Raw genomic sequence first — 19,366 nt, forward strand, 5'->3', positions numbered from 1 at the left:
CATACGGCTCTATCTTGTTCTTTGTCATTTACTTTTCGATATTTCAGTCAATGCATTCCTATAAAAATCTTCACAATGCCAAGTATTTTATTTCATTTTATGATAACTTATTCTAAAGTTCATAGAGCCAGATGTTTATTCTTAAATTGTATTCAACATTTGTTTGATGAAAAATATTCCTAAAGCATGGAGAAAACAGTTAGGTGCTACTGAGATTTGAACTCAGGATTTCCTGTTTACGAGACAGGCGCTTTAACCACTAAGCAACAGCACCTACATCAATAGCAAAAAATACATAAATAATCTACTGCTGATGATGAAATTTTGTTTCCTGCTATAAATTCTTCTTTATATGAACTGTAATCTTAAACACAAAAAGATACTCAATCACTAAACAAGTATTATTTTGTTTTAATAAACAGGTACTCTTATAAAACCCAATGTTATTTCTTGAATACATTACATTTTTTTTTTCATGAAGGGATTAATATAGCTCAAATCGAGGTAGTAATGTCATCTACGTCTTTCCCATAGATATTTCTTTTTTTATTTTGCAATAACAGTATTCACTCTATAATCTTGAAAATACTTTGGCTTTTATGAGGTTGAAGATGATCTGTTCAATAGTAAGATGAATCAGACTTTTATATTTTAATTGTATCAGAATAGTACCTAATGAAATTGATTTGTTATATAATAAAGAGAAAAGCAAGGCGCTGCTGAGAGTTGAACTCAGGATCTCCTGTTTACTAGACAGGCGCTTTAACCAGCTAAGCCACAGCACCCCCTTGAGTCTTAACTTTGAAAGACTTTTCTTTATGGTGTTCAAGAGAATATTGCTTTTTCACTTTCATATTCTTTTATAAGTTCACAGACTTCTCTACTCAAACACTTTAGATGAAGAAGCTTCACTTATTCAAAAACACCTCTCTAATTTGAAGTTTACCCTATTCATAGAATTTTAAAATATACCTTGCCGAAGAGTGGATTAGTTGAACTCAACAATAGAGTGATCATACGGCTCTATCTTGTTCTTTGTCATTTACTTTTCGATATTTCAGTCAATGCATTCCTATAAAAATCTTCACAATGCCAAGTATTTTATTTCATTTTATGATAACTTATTCTAAAGTTCATAGAGCCAGATGTTTATTCTTAAATTGTATTCAACATTTGTTTGATGAAAAATATTCCTAAAGCATGGAGAAAACAGTTAGGTGCTACTGAGATTTGAACTCAGGATTTCCTGTTTACGAGACAGGCGCTTTAACCACTAAGCCACAGCACCTACATCAATAGCAAAAAATACATAAAAAATCTACTGCTGATGATGAAATTTTGTTTCCTGCTATAAATTCTTCTTTATATGAACTGTAATCTTAAACACAAAAAGATACTCAATCACTAAACAAGTATTATTATGTTTTAATAAACAGGTACTCTTATAAAACCCAATGTTATTTCTTGAATACATTACATTTTTTTTTTCATGAAGGGATTAATATAGCTCAAATCGAGGTAGTAATGTCATCTACGTCTTTCCCATAGATATGTCTTTTTTTATTTTGCAATAACAGTATTCACTCTATAATCTTGAAAATACTTTGGCTTTTATGAGGTTGAAGATGATCTGTTCAATAGTAAGATGAATCAGACTTTTATATTTTAATTGTATCAGAATAGTACCTAATGAAATTGATTTGTTATATAATAAAGAGAAATGCAAGGCGCTGCTGAGAGTTGAATTGAGGATCTCCTGTTTACTAGACAGGCGCTTTAACCAGCTAAGCCACAGCACCCCCTTGAGTCTTAACTTTGAAAGACTTTTCTTTATGGTGTTCAAGAGAATATTGCTTTTTCACTTTCATATTCTTTTATAAGTTCACAGACTTCTCTGCTCAAACACTTTAGATGAAGACGCTTCACTTATTCAAAAACACCTCTCTAATTTGAAGTTTACCCTATTCATAGAATTTTAAAATATACCTTGCCGAAGAGTGGATTAGTTGAACTCAACAATAGAGTGATCATACGGCTCTATCTTGTTCTTTGTCATTTACTTTTCGATATTTCAGTCAATGCATTCCTATAAAAATCTTCACAATACCAAGTATTTTATTTCATTTTATGATAACTTATTCTAAAGTTCATAGAACCAGATGTTTAATTCTTAAAATGTATTCAATACTTGTTTGATAAAAAATATTCCTAAAGCATGGAGAAAACAGTTAGGTGCTACTGAGATTTGAACTCAGGATTTCCTGTTTACGAGACATGCGCTTTAACCACTAAGCCACAGCACCAACGTCAATAGCAAAAAATACATAAATAATCTACTGCTGATGATGAAATTTTGTTTCCTGCTATAAATTCTTCTTTATATGAACTGTAATCTTAAACACAAAAAGATACTCAATCACTAAACAAGTATTAATATGTTTTAATAAACAGGTACTCTTATGAATCCCAATGTTATTTCTTGAATACATTATATTTTTTTTTTCATGAAGGCATTAATATAGCTCAAATCGAGGTAGTAATGTCATACGTCTTTCTCATAGATGTGTCTTTTTTTATTTTGCAACAACAGTATTCACTCTATAATCTTGAAAATACTTTGGTTTTTATGAGGTTTAAGATGATCTGCTCAACAGTAAGATGAATCAGACTTTTATATTTTAATTGTATCAGAATAGGACCTAATGAAATTGATTTGTTATATAACAAAGAGAAAAGCAAGGCACTGCTGAGAGTTGAACTCAGGATCTCCTGTTTACTAGACAGGCGCTTTAACCAGCTAAGCCACAGCACCCCCTTGAGTCTTTACTTTGAAAGACTTTTCTTTATGGTGTTCAAGAGAATATTGCTTTTTCACTTTCATATTCTTTTATAAGTGCACAGACTTCTCTACTTAAACACTTTAGATGAAGACGCTTCACTTATTCAAAAACACCTCTCTAATTTGAAGTTTACCCTATTCATAGAATTTTAAAATATACCTTGCCGAAGAGTGGATTAGTTGAACTCAACAATAGAGTGATCATACGGCTCTATCTTGTTCTTTGTCATTTACTTTTCGATATTTCAGTCAATGCATTCCTATAAAAATCTTCACAATACCAAGTATTTTATTTCATTTTATGATAACTTCTTCTAATTTTCACAGAACCAGACGTTTAATTCTTAAAATGTATTTAACACTTGTTTGATGAAAAATATTCCTAAAGCATGGAGAAAACAGTTAGGTGCTACTGAGATTTGAACTCAGGATTTCCTGTTTACGAGACAGGCGCTTTAACCACTAAGCCACAGCACCAAGGTCAATAACAAAAAATACATAAATAATCTATTGTTGATGATGAAATTTTGTTTCCTGCTATAAATTCTTCTTTATATGTACTGTAACCCTAAACACAAAAAGATACTCATTCACTAAACAAGTATTATAATGTTTTAATAAACAGGTACTCTTATAAAACCCAATGTTATCTCTTGAATACATTAAATTTTTTTTTCATGAAGGCATTAATATAGCTCAAATCGAGGTAGTAATGTCATCTACGTCTTTCTCATAGATATGTCTTTTTTTATTTTGCAAAAACAGTATTCACTCTATAATCTTGAAAATACTTTGGCTTTTATGAGGTTGAAGGTGATCTGTTCAACAGTAAGATGAATCAGACTTTTATATTTTAATTGTATCAGAATAGTACCTAATGAAATTGATTTGTTATATAATAAAGAGAAAAGCAAGGCGCTGCTGAGAGTTGAACTCAGGATCTCCTGTTTACTAGACATGCGCTTTAACCAGCTAAGCCACAGCACCCCCTTGAGTCTTAACTTTGAAAGACTTTTCTTTATGGTGTTCAAGAGAATATTGCTTTTTCACTTTCATATTCTTTTATAAGTTCACAGACTTCTCTACTCAAACACTTTAGATGAAGAAGCTTCACTTATTCAAAAACACCTCTCTAATTTGAAGTTTACCCTATTCATAGAATTTTAAAATATACCTTGCCGAAGAGTGGATTAGTTGAACTCAACAATAGAGTGATCATACGGCTCTATCTTGTTCTTTGTCATTTACTTTTCGATATTTCAGTCAATGCATTCCTATAAAAATCTTCACAATGCCAAGTATTTTATTTCATTTTATGATAACTTATTCTAAAGTTCATAGAGCCACATGTTTATTCTTAAATTGTATTCAACATTTGTTTGATGAAAAATATTCCTAAAGCATGGAGAAAACAGTTAGGTGCTACTGAGATTTGAACTCAGGATTTCCTGTTTACGAGACAGGCGCTTTAACCACTAAGCCACAGCACCTACGTCAATAGCAAAAAATACATAAATAATCTACTGCTGATGATGAAATTTTGTTTCCTGCTATAAATTCTTCTTTATATGAACTGTAATCTTAAACACAAAAAGATACTCAATCACTAAACAAGTATTATTATGTTTTAATAAACAGGTACTCTTATAAAACCCAATGTTATTTCTTGAATACATTACATTTTTTTTTTCATGAAGGCATTAATATAGCTCAAATCGAGGTAGTAATGTCATCTACGTCTTTCTCATAGATATGTCTTTTTTTATTTTGCAATAACAGTATTCACTCTATAATCTTGAAAATACTTTGGCTTTTATGAGGTTGAAGATGATCTGTTCAACAGTAAGATGAATCAGACTTTTATATTTTAATTGTATCAGAATAGTACCTAATGAAATTGATTTGTTCTATAATAAAGAGAATTGCAAGGCGCTGCTGAGAGTTGAATTGAGGATCTCCTGTTTACTAGACAGGCGCTTTAACCAGCTAAGCCACAGCACCCCCTTGAGTCTTAACTTTGAAAGACTTTTCTTTATGGTGTTCAAGAGAATATTGCTTTTTCACTTTCATATTCTTTTATAAGTTCACAGACTTCTCTACTCAAACACTTTAGATGAAGACGCTTCACTTATTCAAAAACACCTCTCTAATTTGAAGTTTACCCTATTCATAGAATTTTAAAATATACCTTGCCGAAGAGTGGATTAGTTGAACTCAACAATAGAGTGATCATACGGCTCTATCTTGTTCTTTGTCATTTACTTTTCGATATTTCAGTCAATGCATTCCTATAAAAATCTTCACAATACTAAGTATTTTATTTCATTTTATGATAACTTATTCTAAAGTTCATAGAACCAGATGTTTAATTCTTAAAATGTATTCAATACTTGTTTGATAAAAAATATTCCTAAAGCATGGAGAAAACAGTTAGGTGCTACTGAGATTTGAACTCAGGATTTCCTGTTTACGAGACAGGCGCTTTAACCACTAAGCCACAGCACCAACGTCAATAGCAAAAAATACATAAATAATCTACTGCTGATGATGAAATTTTGTTTCCTGCTATAAATTCTTCTTTATATGGACTGTAATCTTAAACACAAAAAGATACTCAATCACTAAACAAGTATTAATATGTTTTAATAAACAGGTACTCTTATGAATCCCAATGTTATTTCTTGAATACATTATATTTTTTTTTCATGAAGGCATTAATATAGCTCAAATCGAGGTAGTAATGTCATACGTCTTTCTCATAGATGTGTCTTTTTTTATTTTGCAACAACAGTATTCACTCTATAATCTTGAAAATACTTTGGTTTTTATGAGGTTTAAGATGATCTGTTCAACAGTAAGATGAATCAGACTTTTATATTTTAATTGTATCAGAATAGGACCTAATGAAATTGATTTGTTATATAACAAAGAGAAAAGCAAGGCACTGCTGAGAGTTGAACTCAGGATCTCCTGTTTACTAGACAGGCGCTTTAACCAGCTAAGCCACAGCACCCCCTTGAGTCTTTACTTTGAAAGACTTTTCTTTATGGTGTTCAAGAGAATATTGCTTTTTCACTTTCATATTCTTTTATAAGTTCACAGACTTCTATACTCAAACACTTTAGATGAAGAAGCTTAACTTATTGAAAAACACCTCTCTTATTTGAAGTTTACCCTATTCATAGAATTTTAAAATATACCTTGCCGAAGAGTGGATTAGTTGAACTCAACAATAGAGTGATCATACGGCTCTATCTTGTTCTTTGTCATTTACTTTTCGATATTTCAGTCAATGCATTCCTATAAAAATCTTCACAATGCCAAGTATTTTATTTCATTTTATGATAACTTATTCTAAAGTTCATAGAACCAGATGTTTATTCTTAAATTGTATTCAACATTTGTTTGATGAAAAATATTCCTAAAGCATGGAGAAAACAGTTAGGTGCTGCTGATATTTGAACTCTGCATTTCCTGTTTACGAGACAAGCGCTTTACCCACTAAGCCACACCACCAACGTCAATAACAAAAAATACATAAATAATCTATTGTTGATGATGAAATTTTGTTTCCTGCTATAAATTCTTCCTTATATGTACTGTAATCTTAAACACAAAAAGATACTCAATCACTAAACAAGTATTAATATGTTTTAATAAACTGGTACTCTTATAAAACCCAATGTTATTTCTTGAATACATTACATTTTTTTTTTCATGAAGGCATTAATATAGCTCAAATCGAGGTAGTAATGTCATCTACGTCTTTCTCTAAGATATGTCTTTTTTTATTTTGCAATAACAGTATTTACTCTATAATCTTGAAAATACTTTGGTTTTTATGAGGTTTAAGATGATCTGTTCAACAAAAAGATGAATCAGACTTTAATATTTTAATTGTATCAGAATAGGACCTAATGAAATTGATTTGTTATATAACAAAGAGAAAAGCAAGGCGCTGCTGAGAGTTGAACTCAGGATCTCCTGTTTACTAGACAGGCGCTTTAACCAGCTAAGCCACAGCACCCCCTTGAGTCTTAACTTTGAAAGACTTTTCTTTATGGTGTTCAAGAGAATATTGCTTTTTCACTTTCATATTCTTTTATAAGTGCACAGACTTCTCTACTTAAACACTTTAGATGAAGACGCTTCACTTATTCAAAAACACCTCTCTAATTTGAAGTTTACCCTATTCATAGAATTTTAAAATATACCTTGCCGAAGAGTGGATTAGTTGAACTCAACAATAGAGTGATCATACGGCTCTATCTTGTTCTTTGTCATTTACTTTTCGATATTTCAGTCAATGCATTCCTATAAAAATCTTCACAATACCAAGTATTTTATTTCATTTTATGATAACTTATTCTAATTTTCACAGAACCAGACGTTTAATTCTTAAAATGTATTTAACACTTGTTTGATGAAAAATATTCCTAAAGCATGGAGAAAACAGCTAGGTGCTACTGAGATTTGAACTCAGGATTTCCTGTTTACGAGACAGGCGCTTTAACCACTAAGCCACAGCACCAAGGTCAATAATAAAAAATACATAAATAATCTATTGTTGATGATGAAATTTTGTTTCCTGCTATAAATTCTTCTTTATATGTACTGTAACCCTAAACACAAAAAGATACTCATTCACTAAACAAGTATTATAATGTTTTAATAAACAGGTACTCTTATAAAACCCAATGTTATCTCTTGAATACATTAAATTTTTTTTTCATGAAGGCATTAATATAGCTGAAATCGAGGTAGTAATGTCATCTACGTCTTTCTCATAGATATGTCTTTTTTTATTTTGCAAAAACAGTATTCACTCTATAATCTTGAAAATACTTTGGCTTTTATGAGGTTGAAGGTGATCTGTTCAACAGTAAGATGAATCGGACTTTTATATTTTAATTGTATCAGAATAGTACCTAATGAAATTGATTTGTTATATAATAAAGAGAAAAGCAAGGCGCTGCTGAGAGTTGAACTCAGGATCTCCTGTTTACTAGACAGGCGCTTTAACCAGCTAAGCCACAGCACCCCCTTGAGTCTTAACTTTGAAAGACTTTTCTTTATGGTGTTCAAGAGAATATTGCTTTTTCACTTTCATTTTCTTTTATAAGTTCACAGACTTCTCTACTCAAACACTTTAGGTGAAGAAGCTTCACTTATTCAAAAACACCTCTCTAATTTGAAGTTTACCCTATTCATAGAATTTTAAAATATACCTTGCCGAAGAGTGGATTAGTTGAACTCAACAATAGAGTGATCATACGGCTCTATCTTGTTCTTTGACATTTACTTTTCGATATTTCAGTCAATGCATTCCTATAAAAATCTTCACAATGCCAAGTATTTTATTTCATTTTATGATAACTTATTCTAAAGTTCATAGAGCCAGATGTTTATTCTTAAATTGTATTCAACATTTGTTTGATGAAAAATATTCCTAAAGCATGGAGAAAACAGTTAGGTGCTACTGAGATTTGAACTCAGGATTTCCTGTTTACGAGACAGGCGCTTTAACCACTAAGCCACAGCACCTACGTCAATAGCAAAAAATACATAAATAATCTACTGCTGATGATGAAATTTTGTTTCCTGCTATAAATTCTTCTTTATATGAACTGTAATCTTAAACACAAAAAGATACTCAATCACTAAACAAGTATTATTATGTTTTAATAAACAGGTACTCTTATAAAACCCAATGTTATTTCTTGAATACATTACATTTTTTTTTTCATGAAGGCATTAATATAGCTCAAATCGAGGTAGTAATGTCATCTACGTCTTTCTCATAGATATGTCTTTTTTTATTTTGCAATAACAGTATTCACTCTATAATCTTGAAAATACTTTGGCTTTTATGAGGTTGAAGATGATCTGTTCAACAGAAAGATGAATCAGACTTTTATATTTTAATTGTATCAGAATAGGACCTAATGAAATTGATTTGTTATATAACAAAGAGAAAAGCAAGGCGCTGCTGAGAGTTGAACTCAGGATCTCCTGTTTACTAGACAGGCGCTTTAACCAGCTAAGCCACAGCACCCCCTTGAGTCTTAATTTTGAAAGACTTTTCTTTATGGTGTTCAAGAGAATATTGCTTTTTCACTTTCATATTCTTTTATAAGTGCACAGACTTCTCTACTTAAACACTTTAGATGAAGACGCTTCACTTATTCAAAAACACCTCTCTAATTTGAAGTTTACCCTATTCATAGAATTTTAAAATATACCTTGCCGAAGAGTGGATTAGTTGAACTCAACAATAGAGTGATCATACGGCTCTATCTTGTTCTTTGTCATTTACTTTTCGATATTTCAGTCAATGCATTCCTATAAAAATCTTCACAATACCAAGTATTTTATTTCATTTTATGATAACTTATTCTAATTTTCACAGAACCAGACGTTTAATTCTTAAAATGTATTTAACACTTGTTTGATGAAAAATATTCCTAAAGCATGGAGAAAACAGTTAGATGCTAGTGAGATTTGAACTCAGGATTTCCTGTTTACGAGACAGGCGCTTTAACCACTAAGCCACAGCACCAAGGTCAATAACAAAAAATACATAAATAATCTATTGTTGATGATGAAATTTTGTTTCCTGCTATAAATTCTTCTTTATATGTACTGTAACCCTAAACACAAAAAGATACTCATTCACTAAACAAGTATTATAATGTTTTAATAAACAGGTACTCTTATAAAACCCACTGTTATCTCTTGAATACATTACATTTTTTTTTCATGAAGGCATTAATATAGCTCAAATCGAGGTAGTAATGTCATCTACGTCTTTCTCATAGATATGTCTTTTTTTATTTTGCAAAAACAGTATTCACTCTATAATCTTGAAAATACTTTGGCTTTTTATGAGGTTGAAGGTGATCTGTTCAACAGTAAGATGAATCAGACTTTTATATTTTAATTGTATCAGAATAGTACCTAATGAAATTGATTTGTTATATAATAAAGAGAAAAGCAAGGCGCTGCAGAGAGTTGAACTCAGGATCTCCTGTTTACTAGACAGGCGCTTTAACCAGCTAAGCCACAGCACCCCCTTGAGTCTTAACTTTGAAAGACTTTTCTTTATGGTGTTCAAGAGAATATTGCTTTTTCACTTTCATATTCTTTTATAAGTTCACAGACTTCTCTACTCAAACACTTTAGATGAAGAAGCTTCACTTATTCAAAAACACCTCTCTAATTTGAAGTTTACCCTATTCATAGAATTTTAAAATATACCTTGCCGAAGAGTGGATTAGTTGAACTCAACAATAGAGTGATCATACGGCTCTATCTTGTTCTTTGTCATTTACTTTTCGATATTTCAGTCAATGCATTCCTATAAAAATCTTCACAATGCCAAGTATTTTATTTCATTTTATGATAACTTATTCTAAAGTTCATAGAGCCAGATGTTTATTCTTAAATTGTATTCAACATTTGTTTGATGAAAAATATTCCTAAAGCATGGAGAAAACAGTTAGGTGCTACTGAGATTTGAACTCAGGATTTCCTGTTTACGAGACAGGCGCTTTAACCACTAAGCCACAGCACCTACATCAATAGCACAAAATACATAAATAATCTACTGCTGATGATGAAATTTTGTTTCCTGCTATAAATTCTTCTTTATATGAACTGTAATCTTAAACACAAAAAGATACTCAATCACTAAACAAGTATTATTATGTTTTAATAAACAGGTACTCTAATAAAACCCAATGTTATTTCTTGAATACATTACATTTTTTTTTTCATGAAGGGATTAATATAGCTCAAATCGAGGTAGTAATGTCATCTACGTCTTTCCCATAGATATTTCTTTTTTTATTTTGCAATAACAGTATTCACTCTATAATCATGAAAATACTTTGGTTTTTATGAGGTTTAAGATGATCTGTTCAACAGTAAGATGAATCAGACTTTTATATTTTAATTGTATCAGAATAGGACCTAATGAAATTGATTTGTTATATAACAAAGAGAAAAGCAAGGCACTGCTGAGAGTTGAACTCAGGATCTCCTGTTTACTAGACAGGCGCTTTAACCAGCTAAGCCACAGCACCCCCTTGAGTCTTTACTTTGAAAGACTTTTCTTTATGGTGTTCAAGAGAATATTGCTTTTTCACTTTCATATTCTTTTATAAGTTCACAGACTTCTATACTCAAACACTTTAGATGAAGAAGCTTAACTTATTGAAAAACACCTCTCTTATTTGAAGTTTACCCTATTCATAGAATTTTAAAATATACCTTGCCGAAGAGTGGATTAGTTGAACTCAACAATAGAGTGATCATACGGCTCTATCTTGTTCTTTGTCATTTACTTTTCGATATTTCAGTCAATGCATTCCTATAAAAATCTTCACAATGCCAAGTATTTTATTTCATTTTATGATAACTTATTCTAAAGTTCATAGAACCAGATGTTTATTCTTAAATTGTATTCAACATTTGTTTGATGAAAAATATTCCTAAAGCATGGAGAAAACAGTTAGGTGCTGCTGATATTTGAACTCTGCATTTCCTGTTTACGAGACAAGCGCTTTACCCACTAAGCCACACCACCAACGTCAATAACAAAAAATACATAAATAATCTATTGTTGATGATGAAATTTTGTTTCCTGCTATAAATTCTTCCTTATATGTACTGTAATCTTAAACACAAAAAGATACTCAATCACTAAACAAGTATTAATATGTTTTAATAAACTGGTACTCTTATAAAACCCAATGTTATTTCTTGAATACATTACATTTTTTTTTTCATGAAGGCATTAATATAGCTCAAATCGAGGTAGTAATGTCATCTACGTCTTTCTCTAAGATATGTCTTTTTTTATTTTGCAATAACAGTATTTACTCTATAATCTTGAAAATACTTTGGTTTTTATGAGGTTTAAGATGATCTGTTCAACAAAAAGATGAATCAGACTTTAATATTTTAATTGTATCAGAATAGGACCTAATGAAATTGATTTGTTATATAACAAAGAGAAAAGCAAGGCGCTGCTGAGAGTTGAACTCAGGATCTCCTGTTTACTAGACAGGCGCTTTAACCAGCTAAGCCACAGCACCCCCTTGAGTCTTAACTTTGAAAGACTTTTCTTTATGGTGTTCAAGAGAATATTGCTTTTTCACTTTCATATTCTTTTATAAGTGCACAGACTTCTCTACTTAAACACTTTAGATGAAGACGCTTCACTTATTCAAAAACACCTCTCTAATTTGAAGTTTACCCTATTCATAGAATTTTAAAATATACCTTGCCGAAGAGTGGATTAGTTGAACTCAACAATAGAGTGATCATACGGCTCTATCTTGTTCTTTGTCATTTACTTTTCGATATTTCAGTCAATGCATTCCTATAAAAATCTTCACAATACCAAGTATTTTATTTCATTTTATGATAACTTATTCTAATTTTCACAGAACCAGACGTTTAATTCTTAAAATGTATTTAACACTTGTTTGATGAAAAATATTCCTAAAGCATGGAGAAAACAGCTAGGTGCTACTGAGATTTGAACTCAGGATTTCCTGTTTACGAGACAGGCGCTTTAACCACTAAGCCACAGCACCAAGGTCAATAATAAAAAATACATAAATAATCTATTGTTGATGATGAAATTTTGTTTCCTGCTATAAATTCTTCTTTATATGTACTGTAACCCTAAACACAAAAAGATACTCATTCACTAAACAAGTATTATAATGTTTTAATAAACAGGTACTCTTATAAAACCCAATGTTATCTCTTGAATACATTAAAATTTTTTTTCATGAAGGCATTAATATAGCTGAAATCGAGGTAGTAATGTCATCTACGTCTTTCTCATAGATATGTCTTTTTTTATTTTGCAAAAACAGTATTCACTCTATAATCTTGAAAATACTTTGGCTTTTATGAGGTTGAAGGTGATCTGTTCAACAGTAAGATGAATCGGACTTTTATATTTTAATTGTATCAGAATAGTACCTAATGAAATTGATTTGTTATATAATAAAGAGAAAAGCAAGGCGCTGCTGAGAGTTGAACTCAGGATCTCCTGTTTACTAGACAGGCGCTTTAACCAGCTAAGCCACAGCACCCCCTTGAGTCTTAACTTTGAAAGACTTTTCTTTATGGTGTTCAAGAGAATATTGCTTTTTCACTTTCATTTTCTTTTATAAGTTCACAGACTTCTCTACTCAAACACTTTAGGTGAAGAAGCTTCACTTATTCAAAAACACCTCTCTAATTTGAAGTTTACCCTATTCATAGAATTTTAAAATATACCTTGCCGAAGAGTGGATTAGTTGAACTCAACAATAGAGTGATCATACGGCTCTATCTTGTTCTTTGACATTTACTTTTCGATATTTCAGTCAATGCATTCCTATAAAAATCTTCACAATGCCAAGTATTTTATTTCATTTTATGATAACTTATTCTAAAGTTCATAGAGCCAGATGTTTATTCTTAAATTGTATTCAACATTTGTTTGATGAAAAATATTCCTAAAGCATGGAGAAAACAGTTAGGTGCTACTGAGATTTGAACTCAGGATTTCCTGTTTACGAGACAGGCGCTTTAACCACTAAGCCACAGCACCTACGTCAATAGCAAAAAATACATAAATAATCTACTGCTGATGATGAAATTTTGTTTCCTGCTATAAATTCTTCTTTATATGAACTGTAATCTTAAACACAAAAAGATACTCAATCACTAAACAAGTATTATTATGTTTTAATAAACAGGTACTCTTATAAAACCCAATGTTATTTCTTGAATACATTACATTTTTTTTTTCATGAAGGCATTAATATAGCTCAAATCGAGGTAGTAATGTCATCTACGTCTTTCTCATAGATATGTCTTTTTTTATTTTGCAATAACAGTATTCACTCTATAATCTTGAAAATACTTTGGCTTTTATGAGGTTGAAGATGATCTGTTCAACAGAAAGATGAATCAGACTTTTATATTTTAATTGTATCAGAATAGGACCTAATGAAATTGATTTGTTATATAACAAAGAGAAAAGCAAGGCGCTGCTGAGAGTTGAACTCAGGATCTCCTGTTTACTAGACAGGCGCTTTAACCAGCTAAGCCACAGCACCCCCTTGAGTCTTAATTTTGAAAGACTTTTCTTTATGGTGTTCAAGAGAATATTGCTTTTTCACTTTCATATTCTTTTATAAGTGCACAGACTTCTCTACTTAAACACTTTAGATGAAGACGCTTCACTTATTCAAAAACACCTCTCTAATTTGAAGTTTACCCTATTCATAGAATTTTAAAATATACCTTGCCGAAGAGTGGATTAGTTGAACTCAACAATAGAGTGATCATACGGCTCTATCTTGTTCTTTGTCATTTACTTTTCGATATTTCAGTCAATGCATTCCTATAAAAATCTTCACAATACCAAGTATTTTATTTCATTTTATGATAACTTATTCTAATTTTCACAGAACCAGACGTTTAATTCTTAAAATGTATTTAACACTTGTTTGATGAAAAATATTCCTAAAGCATGGAGAAAACAGTTAGATGCTAGTGAGATTTGAACTCAGGATTTCCTGTTTACGAGACAGGCGCTTTAACCACTAAGCCACAGCACCAAGGTCAATAACAAAAAATACATAAATAATCTATTGTTGATGATGAAATTTTGTTTCCTGCTATAAATTCTTCTTTATATGTACTGTAACCCTAAACACAAAAAGATACTCATTCACTAAACAAGTATTATAATGTTTTAATAAACAGGTACTCTTATAAAACCCACTGTTATCTCTTGAATACATTACATTTTTTTTTCATGAAGGCATTAATATAGCTCAAATCGAGGTAGTAATGTCATCTACGTCTTTCTCATAGATATGTCTTTTTTTATTTTGCAAAAACAGTATTCACTCTATAATCTTGAAAATACTTTGGCTTTTTATGAGGTTGAAGGTGATCTGTTCAACAGTAAGATGAATCAGACTTTTATATTTTAATTGTATCAGAATAGTACCTAATGAAATTGATTTGTTATATAATAAAGAGAAAAGCAAGGCGCTGCAGAGAGTTGAACTCAGGATCTCCTGTTTACTAGACAGGCGCTTTAACCAGCTAAGCCACAGCACCCCCTTGAGTCTTAACTTTGAAAGACTTTTCTTTATGGTGTTCAAGAGAATATTGCTTTTTCACTTTCATATTCTTTTATAAGTTCACAGACTTCTCTACTCAAACACTTTAGATGAAGAAGCTTCACTTATTCAAAAACACCTCTCTAATTTGAAGTTTACCCTATTCATAGAATTTTAAAATATACCTTGCCGAAGAGTGGATTAGTTGAACTCAACAATAGAGTGATCATACGGCTCTATCTTGTTCTTTGTCATTTACTTTTCGATATTTCAGTCAATGCATTCCTATAAAAATCTTCACAATGCCAAGTATTTTATTTCATTTTATGATAACTTATTCTAAAGTTCATAGAGCCAGATGTTTATTCTTAAATTGTATTCAACATTTGTTTGATGAAAAATATTCCTAAAGCATGGAGAAAACAGTTAGGTGCTACTGAGATTTGAACTCAGGATTTCCTGTTTACGAGACAGGCGCTTTAACCACTAAGCCACAGCACCTACATCAATAGCACAAAATACATAAATAATCTACTGCTGATGATGAAATTTTGTTTCCTGCTATAAATTCTTCTTTATATGAACTGTAATCTTAAACACAAAAAGATACTCAATCACTAAACAAGTATTATTATGTTTTAATAAACAGGTACTCTAATAAAACCCAATGTTATTTCTTGATTACATTACATTTTTTTTTTCATGAAGGGATTAATATAGCTCAAATCGAGGTAGTAATGTCATCTACGTCTTTCCCATAGATATTTCTTTTTTTATTTTGCAATAACAGTATTCACTCTATAATCATGAAAATACTTTGGCTTTTATGAGGTTGAAGATGATCTGTTCAATAGTAAGATGAATCAGACTTTTATATTTTAATTGTATCAGAATAGTACCTAATGAAATTGATTTGTTATATAATAAAGAGAAAAGCAAGGCGCTGCTGAGAGTTGAACTCAGGATCTCCTGTTTACTAGACAGGCGCTTTAACCAGCTAAGCCACAGCACCCCCTTGAGTCTTAACTTTGAAAGACTTTTCTTTATGGTGTTCAAGAGAATATTGCTTTTTCACTTTCATATTCTTTTATAAGTTCACAGACTTCTCTACTCAAACACTTTAGATGAAGAAGCTTCACTTATTCAAAAACACCTCTCTAATTTGAAGTTTACCCTATTCATAGAATTTTAAAATATACCTTGCCGAAGAGTGGATTAGTTGAACTCAACAATAGAGTGATCATACGGCTCTATCTTGTTCTTTGTCATTTACTTTTCGATATTTCAGTCAATGCATTCCTATAAAAATCTTCACAATGCCAAGTATTTTATTTCATTTTATGATAACTTATTCTAAGGTTCATAGAGCCAGATGTTTATTCTTAAATTGTATTCAACATTTGTTTGATGAAAAATATTCCTAAAGCATGGAGAAAACAGATAGGTGTTACTGAGATTTGAACTCAGGATTTCCTGTTTACGAGACAGGCGCTTTAACCACTAAGCCACAGCACCTACATCAATAGCAAAAAATACATAAATAATCTACTGCTGATGATGAAATTTTGTTTCCTGCTATAAATTCTTCTTTATATGAACTGTAATCTTAAACACAAAAAGATACTCAATCACTAAACAAGTATTATTATGTTTTAATAAACAGGTACTCTTATAAAACCCAATGTTATTTCTTCAATACATTACATTTTTTTTTTCATGAAGGGATTAATATAGCTCAAATCGAGGTAGTAATGTCATCTACGTCTTTCCCATAGATATGTCTTTTTTTATTTTGCAATAACAGTATTCACTCTATAATCTTGAAAATACTTTGGCTTTTATGAGGTTGAAGATGATCTGTTCAATAGTAAGATGAATCAGACTTTTATATTTTAATTGTATCAGAATAGTACCTAATGAAATTGATTTGTTATATAATAAAGAGAAATGCAAGGCGCTGCTGAGAGTTGAATTGAGGATCTCCTGTTTACTAGACAGGCGCTTTAACCAGCTAAGCCACAGCACCCCCTTGAGTCTTAACTTTGAAAGACTTTTCTTTATGGTGTTCAAGAGAATATTGCTTTTTCACTTTCATATTCTTTTATAAGTTCACAGACTTCTCTACTCAAACACTTTAGATGAAGAAGCTTCACTTATTCAAAAACACCTCTCTAATTTGAAGTTTACCCTATTCATAGAATTTTAAAATATACCTTGCCGAAGAGTGGATTAGTTGAACTCAACAATAGAGTGATCATACGGCTCTATCTTGTTCTTTGTCATTTACTTTTCGATATTTCAGTCAATGCATTCCTATAAAAATCTTCACAATGCCAAGTATTTTATTTCATTTTATGATAACTTATTCTAAAGTTCATAGAGCCAGATGTTTATTCTTAAATTGTATTCAAAATTTGTTTGATGAAAAATATTCCTAAAGCATGGAGAAAACAGTTAGGTGCTACTGAGATTTGAACTCAGGATTTCCTGTTTACGAGACAGGTGCTTTAACCACTAAGCCACAGCACCTACATCAATAGCAAAAAATACATAAATAATCTACTGCTGATGATGAAATTTTGTTTCCTGCTATAAATTCTTCTTTATATGAACTGTAATCTTAAACACAAAAAGATACTCAATCACTAAACAAGTATTATTATGTTTTAATAAACAGGTACTCTTATAAAACCCAATGTTATTTCTTGAATACATTACATTTTTTTTTTCATGAAGGGATTAATATAGCTCAAATCGAGGTAGTAATGTCATCTACGTCTTTCCCATAGATATTTCTTTTTTTATTTTGCAATAACAGTATTCACTCTATAATCTTGAAAATACTTTGGCTTTTATGAGGTTGAAGATGATCTGTTCAATAGTAAGATGAATCAGACTTTTATATTTTAATTGTATCAGAATAGTACCTAATGAAATTGATTTGTTATATAATAAAGAGAAAACCAAGACGCCGTCTGAGAGTTGAACTCAGGATCTCCTGTTTACTAGACAGGCGCTTTAACCAGCTAAGCCACAGCACCCCCTTGAGTCTTAACTTTGAAAGACTTTTCTTAATGGTGTTCAAGAGAATATTGCTTTTTCACTTTCATATTCTTTTATAAGTTCACAGACTTCTCTACTCAAACACTTTAGATGAAGAAGCTTCACTTATTCAAAAACACCTCTCTAATTTGAAGTTTACCCTATTCATAGAATTTTAAAATATACCTTGCCGAAGAGTGGATTAGTTGAACTCAACAATAGAGTGATCATACGGCTCTATCTTGTTCTTTGTCATTTACTTTTCGATATTTCAGTCAATGCATTCCTATAAAAATCTTCACAATGCCAAGTATTTTATTTCATTTTATGATAACTTATTCTAAAGTTCATAGAGCCAGATGTTTATTCTTAAATTGTATTCAACATTTGTTTGATGAAAAATATTCCTAAAGCATGGAGAAAACAGTTAGGTGCTACTGAGATTTGAACTCAGGATTTCCTGTTTACGAGACAGGCGCTTTAACCACTAAGCCACAGCACCTACATCAATAGCAAAAAATACATAAATAATCTACTGCTGATGATGAAATTTTGTTTCCTGCTATAAATTCTTCTTTATATGAACTGTAATCTTAAACACAAAAAGATACTCAATCACTAAACAAGTATTATTATGTTTTAATAAACAGGTACTCTTATAAAACCCAATGTTATTTCTTGAATACATTAATTTTTTTTTTTCATGAAGGGATTAATATAGCTCAAATCGAGGTAGTAATGTCATCTACGTCTTTCCCATAGATATGTCTTTTTTTATTTTGCAATAACAGTATTCACTCTATAATCTTGAAAATACTTTGGCTTTTATGAGGTTGAAGATGATCTGTTCAATAGTAAGATGAATCAGACTTTTATATTTTAATTGTATCAGAATAGTACCTAATGAAATTGATTTGTTATATAATAAAGAGAAATGCAAGGCGCTGCTGAGAGTTGAATTGAGGATCTCCTGTTTACTAGACAGGCGCTTTAACCAGCTAAGCCACAGCACCCCCTTGAGTCTTAACCTTGAAAGACTTTTCTTTATGGTGTTCAAGAGAATATTGCTTTTTCACTTTCATATTCTTTTATAAGTTCACAGACTTCTCTACTCAAACACTTTAGATGAAGAAGCTTCACTTATTCAAAAACACCTCTCTAATTTGAAGTTTACCCTATTCATAGAATTTTAAAATATACCTTGCCGAAGAGTGGATTAGTTGAACTCAACAATAGAGTGATCATACGGCTCTATCTTGTTCTTTGTCATTTACTTTTCGATATTTCAGTCAATGCATTCCTATAAAAATCTTCACAATGCCAAGTATTTTATTTCATTTTA

The 19,366-nt window shown here is 30.9% G+C and overlaps 32 non-coding genes across 32 annotated transcripts; all 32 read right to left on the bottom strand.

Annotated features, from left to right (window-relative positions):
- Nucleotides 1-201: 201 nt before the first annotated feature.
- Nucleotides 202-274, bottom strand: TRNAT-CGU (transfer RNA threonine (anticodon CGU)). Its single transcript has one exon. It is a non-coding gene; the product is annotated as a tRNA-Thr (tRNA).
- A 437-nt stretch (nucleotides 275-711) lies between these two features.
- On the bottom strand, nucleotides 712-785 carry TRNAT-AGU (transfer RNA threonine (anticodon AGU)). The gene has a single exon. It is a non-coding gene; the product is annotated as a tRNA-Thr (tRNA).
- Nucleotides 786-1,215: 430 nt separating this feature from the next.
- TRNAT-CGU (transfer RNA threonine (anticodon CGU)) lies at nucleotides 1,216-1,288 on the bottom strand. The gene has a single exon. It is a non-coding gene; the product is annotated as a tRNA-Thr (tRNA).
- Nucleotides 1,289-2,230: 942 nt separating this feature from the next.
- On the bottom strand, nucleotides 2,231-2,303 carry TRNAT-CGU (transfer RNA threonine (anticodon CGU)). Its single transcript has one exon. It is a non-coding gene; the product is annotated as a tRNA-Thr (tRNA).
- A 435-nt stretch (nucleotides 2,304-2,738) lies between these two features.
- Nucleotides 2,739-2,812, bottom strand: TRNAT-AGU (transfer RNA threonine (anticodon AGU)). Its single transcript has one exon. It is a non-coding gene; the product is annotated as a tRNA-Thr (tRNA).
- A 431-nt stretch (nucleotides 2,813-3,243) lies between these two features.
- On the bottom strand, nucleotides 3,244-3,316 carry TRNAT-CGU (transfer RNA threonine (anticodon CGU)). The gene has a single exon. It is a non-coding gene; the product is annotated as a tRNA-Thr (tRNA).
- Nucleotides 3,317-3,752: 436 nt separating this feature from the next.
- On the bottom strand, nucleotides 3,753-3,826 carry TRNAT-AGU (transfer RNA threonine (anticodon AGU)). Its single transcript has one exon. It is a non-coding gene; the product is annotated as a tRNA-Thr (tRNA).
- Nucleotides 3,827-4,256: 430 nt separating this feature from the next.
- Nucleotides 4,257-4,329, bottom strand: TRNAT-CGU (transfer RNA threonine (anticodon CGU)). Its single transcript has one exon. It is a non-coding gene; the product is annotated as a tRNA-Thr (tRNA).
- Nucleotides 4,330-5,271: 942 nt separating this feature from the next.
- TRNAT-CGU (transfer RNA threonine (anticodon CGU)) lies at nucleotides 5,272-5,344 on the bottom strand. Its single transcript has one exon. It is a non-coding gene; the product is annotated as a tRNA-Thr (tRNA).
- A 434-nt stretch (nucleotides 5,345-5,778) lies between these two features.
- Nucleotides 5,779-5,852, bottom strand: TRNAT-AGU (transfer RNA threonine (anticodon AGU)). The gene has a single exon. It is a non-coding gene; the product is annotated as a tRNA-Thr (tRNA).
- Nucleotides 5,853-6,792: 940 nt separating this feature from the next.
- TRNAT-AGU (transfer RNA threonine (anticodon AGU)) lies at nucleotides 6,793-6,866 on the bottom strand. Its single transcript has one exon. It is a non-coding gene; the product is annotated as a tRNA-Thr (tRNA).
- A 431-nt stretch (nucleotides 6,867-7,297) lies between these two features.
- TRNAT-CGU (transfer RNA threonine (anticodon CGU)) lies at nucleotides 7,298-7,370 on the bottom strand. Its single transcript has one exon. It is a non-coding gene; the product is annotated as a tRNA-Thr (tRNA).
- Nucleotides 7,371-7,806: 436 nt separating this feature from the next.
- Nucleotides 7,807-7,880, bottom strand: TRNAT-AGU (transfer RNA threonine (anticodon AGU)). The gene has a single exon. It is a non-coding gene; the product is annotated as a tRNA-Thr (tRNA).
- Nucleotides 7,881-8,310: 430 nt separating this feature from the next.
- TRNAT-CGU (transfer RNA threonine (anticodon CGU)) lies at nucleotides 8,311-8,383 on the bottom strand. Its single transcript has one exon. It is a non-coding gene; the product is annotated as a tRNA-Thr (tRNA).
- A 437-nt stretch (nucleotides 8,384-8,820) lies between these two features.
- TRNAT-AGU (transfer RNA threonine (anticodon AGU)) lies at nucleotides 8,821-8,894 on the bottom strand. Its single transcript has one exon. It is a non-coding gene; the product is annotated as a tRNA-Thr (tRNA).
- Nucleotides 8,895-9,325: 431 nt separating this feature from the next.
- On the bottom strand, nucleotides 9,326-9,398 carry TRNAT-CGU (transfer RNA threonine (anticodon CGU)). Its single transcript has one exon. It is a non-coding gene; the product is annotated as a tRNA-Thr (tRNA).
- Nucleotides 9,399-9,835: 437 nt separating this feature from the next.
- Nucleotides 9,836-9,909, bottom strand: TRNAT-AGU (transfer RNA threonine (anticodon AGU)). Its single transcript has one exon. It is a non-coding gene; the product is annotated as a tRNA-Thr (tRNA).
- A 430-nt stretch (nucleotides 9,910-10,339) lies between these two features.
- On the bottom strand, nucleotides 10,340-10,412 carry TRNAT-CGU (transfer RNA threonine (anticodon CGU)). Its single transcript has one exon. It is a non-coding gene; the product is annotated as a tRNA-Thr (tRNA).
- Nucleotides 10,413-10,849: 437 nt separating this feature from the next.
- On the bottom strand, nucleotides 10,850-10,923 carry TRNAT-AGU (transfer RNA threonine (anticodon AGU)). The gene has a single exon. It is a non-coding gene; the product is annotated as a tRNA-Thr (tRNA).
- Nucleotides 10,924-11,863: 940 nt separating this feature from the next.
- Nucleotides 11,864-11,937, bottom strand: TRNAT-AGU (transfer RNA threonine (anticodon AGU)). Its single transcript has one exon. It is a non-coding gene; the product is annotated as a tRNA-Thr (tRNA).
- A 431-nt stretch (nucleotides 11,938-12,368) lies between these two features.
- TRNAT-CGU (transfer RNA threonine (anticodon CGU)) lies at nucleotides 12,369-12,441 on the bottom strand. The gene has a single exon. It is a non-coding gene; the product is annotated as a tRNA-Thr (tRNA).
- A 436-nt stretch (nucleotides 12,442-12,877) lies between these two features.
- On the bottom strand, nucleotides 12,878-12,951 carry TRNAT-AGU (transfer RNA threonine (anticodon AGU)). The gene has a single exon. It is a non-coding gene; the product is annotated as a tRNA-Thr (tRNA).
- Nucleotides 12,952-13,381: 430 nt separating this feature from the next.
- Nucleotides 13,382-13,454, bottom strand: TRNAT-CGU (transfer RNA threonine (anticodon CGU)). The gene has a single exon. It is a non-coding gene; the product is annotated as a tRNA-Thr (tRNA).
- A 437-nt stretch (nucleotides 13,455-13,891) lies between these two features.
- On the bottom strand, nucleotides 13,892-13,965 carry TRNAT-AGU (transfer RNA threonine (anticodon AGU)). Its single transcript has one exon. It is a non-coding gene; the product is annotated as a tRNA-Thr (tRNA).
- A 431-nt stretch (nucleotides 13,966-14,396) lies between these two features.
- Nucleotides 14,397-14,469, bottom strand: TRNAT-CGU (transfer RNA threonine (anticodon CGU)). The gene has a single exon. It is a non-coding gene; the product is annotated as a tRNA-Thr (tRNA).
- A 437-nt stretch (nucleotides 14,470-14,906) lies between these two features.
- TRNAT-AGU (transfer RNA threonine (anticodon AGU)) lies at nucleotides 14,907-14,980 on the bottom strand. The gene has a single exon. It is a non-coding gene; the product is annotated as a tRNA-Thr (tRNA).
- A 430-nt stretch (nucleotides 14,981-15,410) lies between these two features.
- Nucleotides 15,411-15,483, bottom strand: TRNAT-CGU (transfer RNA threonine (anticodon CGU)). Its single transcript has one exon. It is a non-coding gene; the product is annotated as a tRNA-Thr (tRNA).
- A 437-nt stretch (nucleotides 15,484-15,920) lies between these two features.
- Nucleotides 15,921-15,994, bottom strand: TRNAT-AGU (transfer RNA threonine (anticodon AGU)). Its single transcript has one exon. It is a non-coding gene; the product is annotated as a tRNA-Thr (tRNA).
- A 430-nt stretch (nucleotides 15,995-16,424) lies between these two features.
- On the bottom strand, nucleotides 16,425-16,497 carry TRNAT-CGU (transfer RNA threonine (anticodon CGU)). Its single transcript has one exon. It is a non-coding gene; the product is annotated as a tRNA-Thr (tRNA).
- Nucleotides 16,498-17,438: 941 nt separating this feature from the next.
- On the bottom strand, nucleotides 17,439-17,511 carry TRNAT-CGU (transfer RNA threonine (anticodon CGU)). The gene has a single exon. It is a non-coding gene; the product is annotated as a tRNA-Thr (tRNA).
- A 437-nt stretch (nucleotides 17,512-17,948) lies between these two features.
- Nucleotides 17,949-18,023, bottom strand: TRNAT-AGU (transfer RNA threonine (anticodon AGU)). Its single transcript has one exon. It is a non-coding gene; the product is annotated as a tRNA-Thr (tRNA).
- A 430-nt stretch (nucleotides 18,024-18,453) lies between these two features.
- Nucleotides 18,454-18,526, bottom strand: TRNAT-CGU (transfer RNA threonine (anticodon CGU)). Its single transcript has one exon. It is a non-coding gene; the product is annotated as a tRNA-Thr (tRNA).
- Between the last annotated feature and the right edge of the window lie 840 nt (nucleotides 18,527-19,366).

Source organism: Lissotriton helveticus, chromosome 12 (genome assembly GCF_964261635.1).
Source record: "Lissotriton helveticus chromosome 12, aLisHel1.1, whole genome shotgun sequence".
NCBI lineage: Eukaryota > Metazoa > Chordata > Amphibia > Caudata > Salamandridae > Lissotriton > Lissotriton helveticus.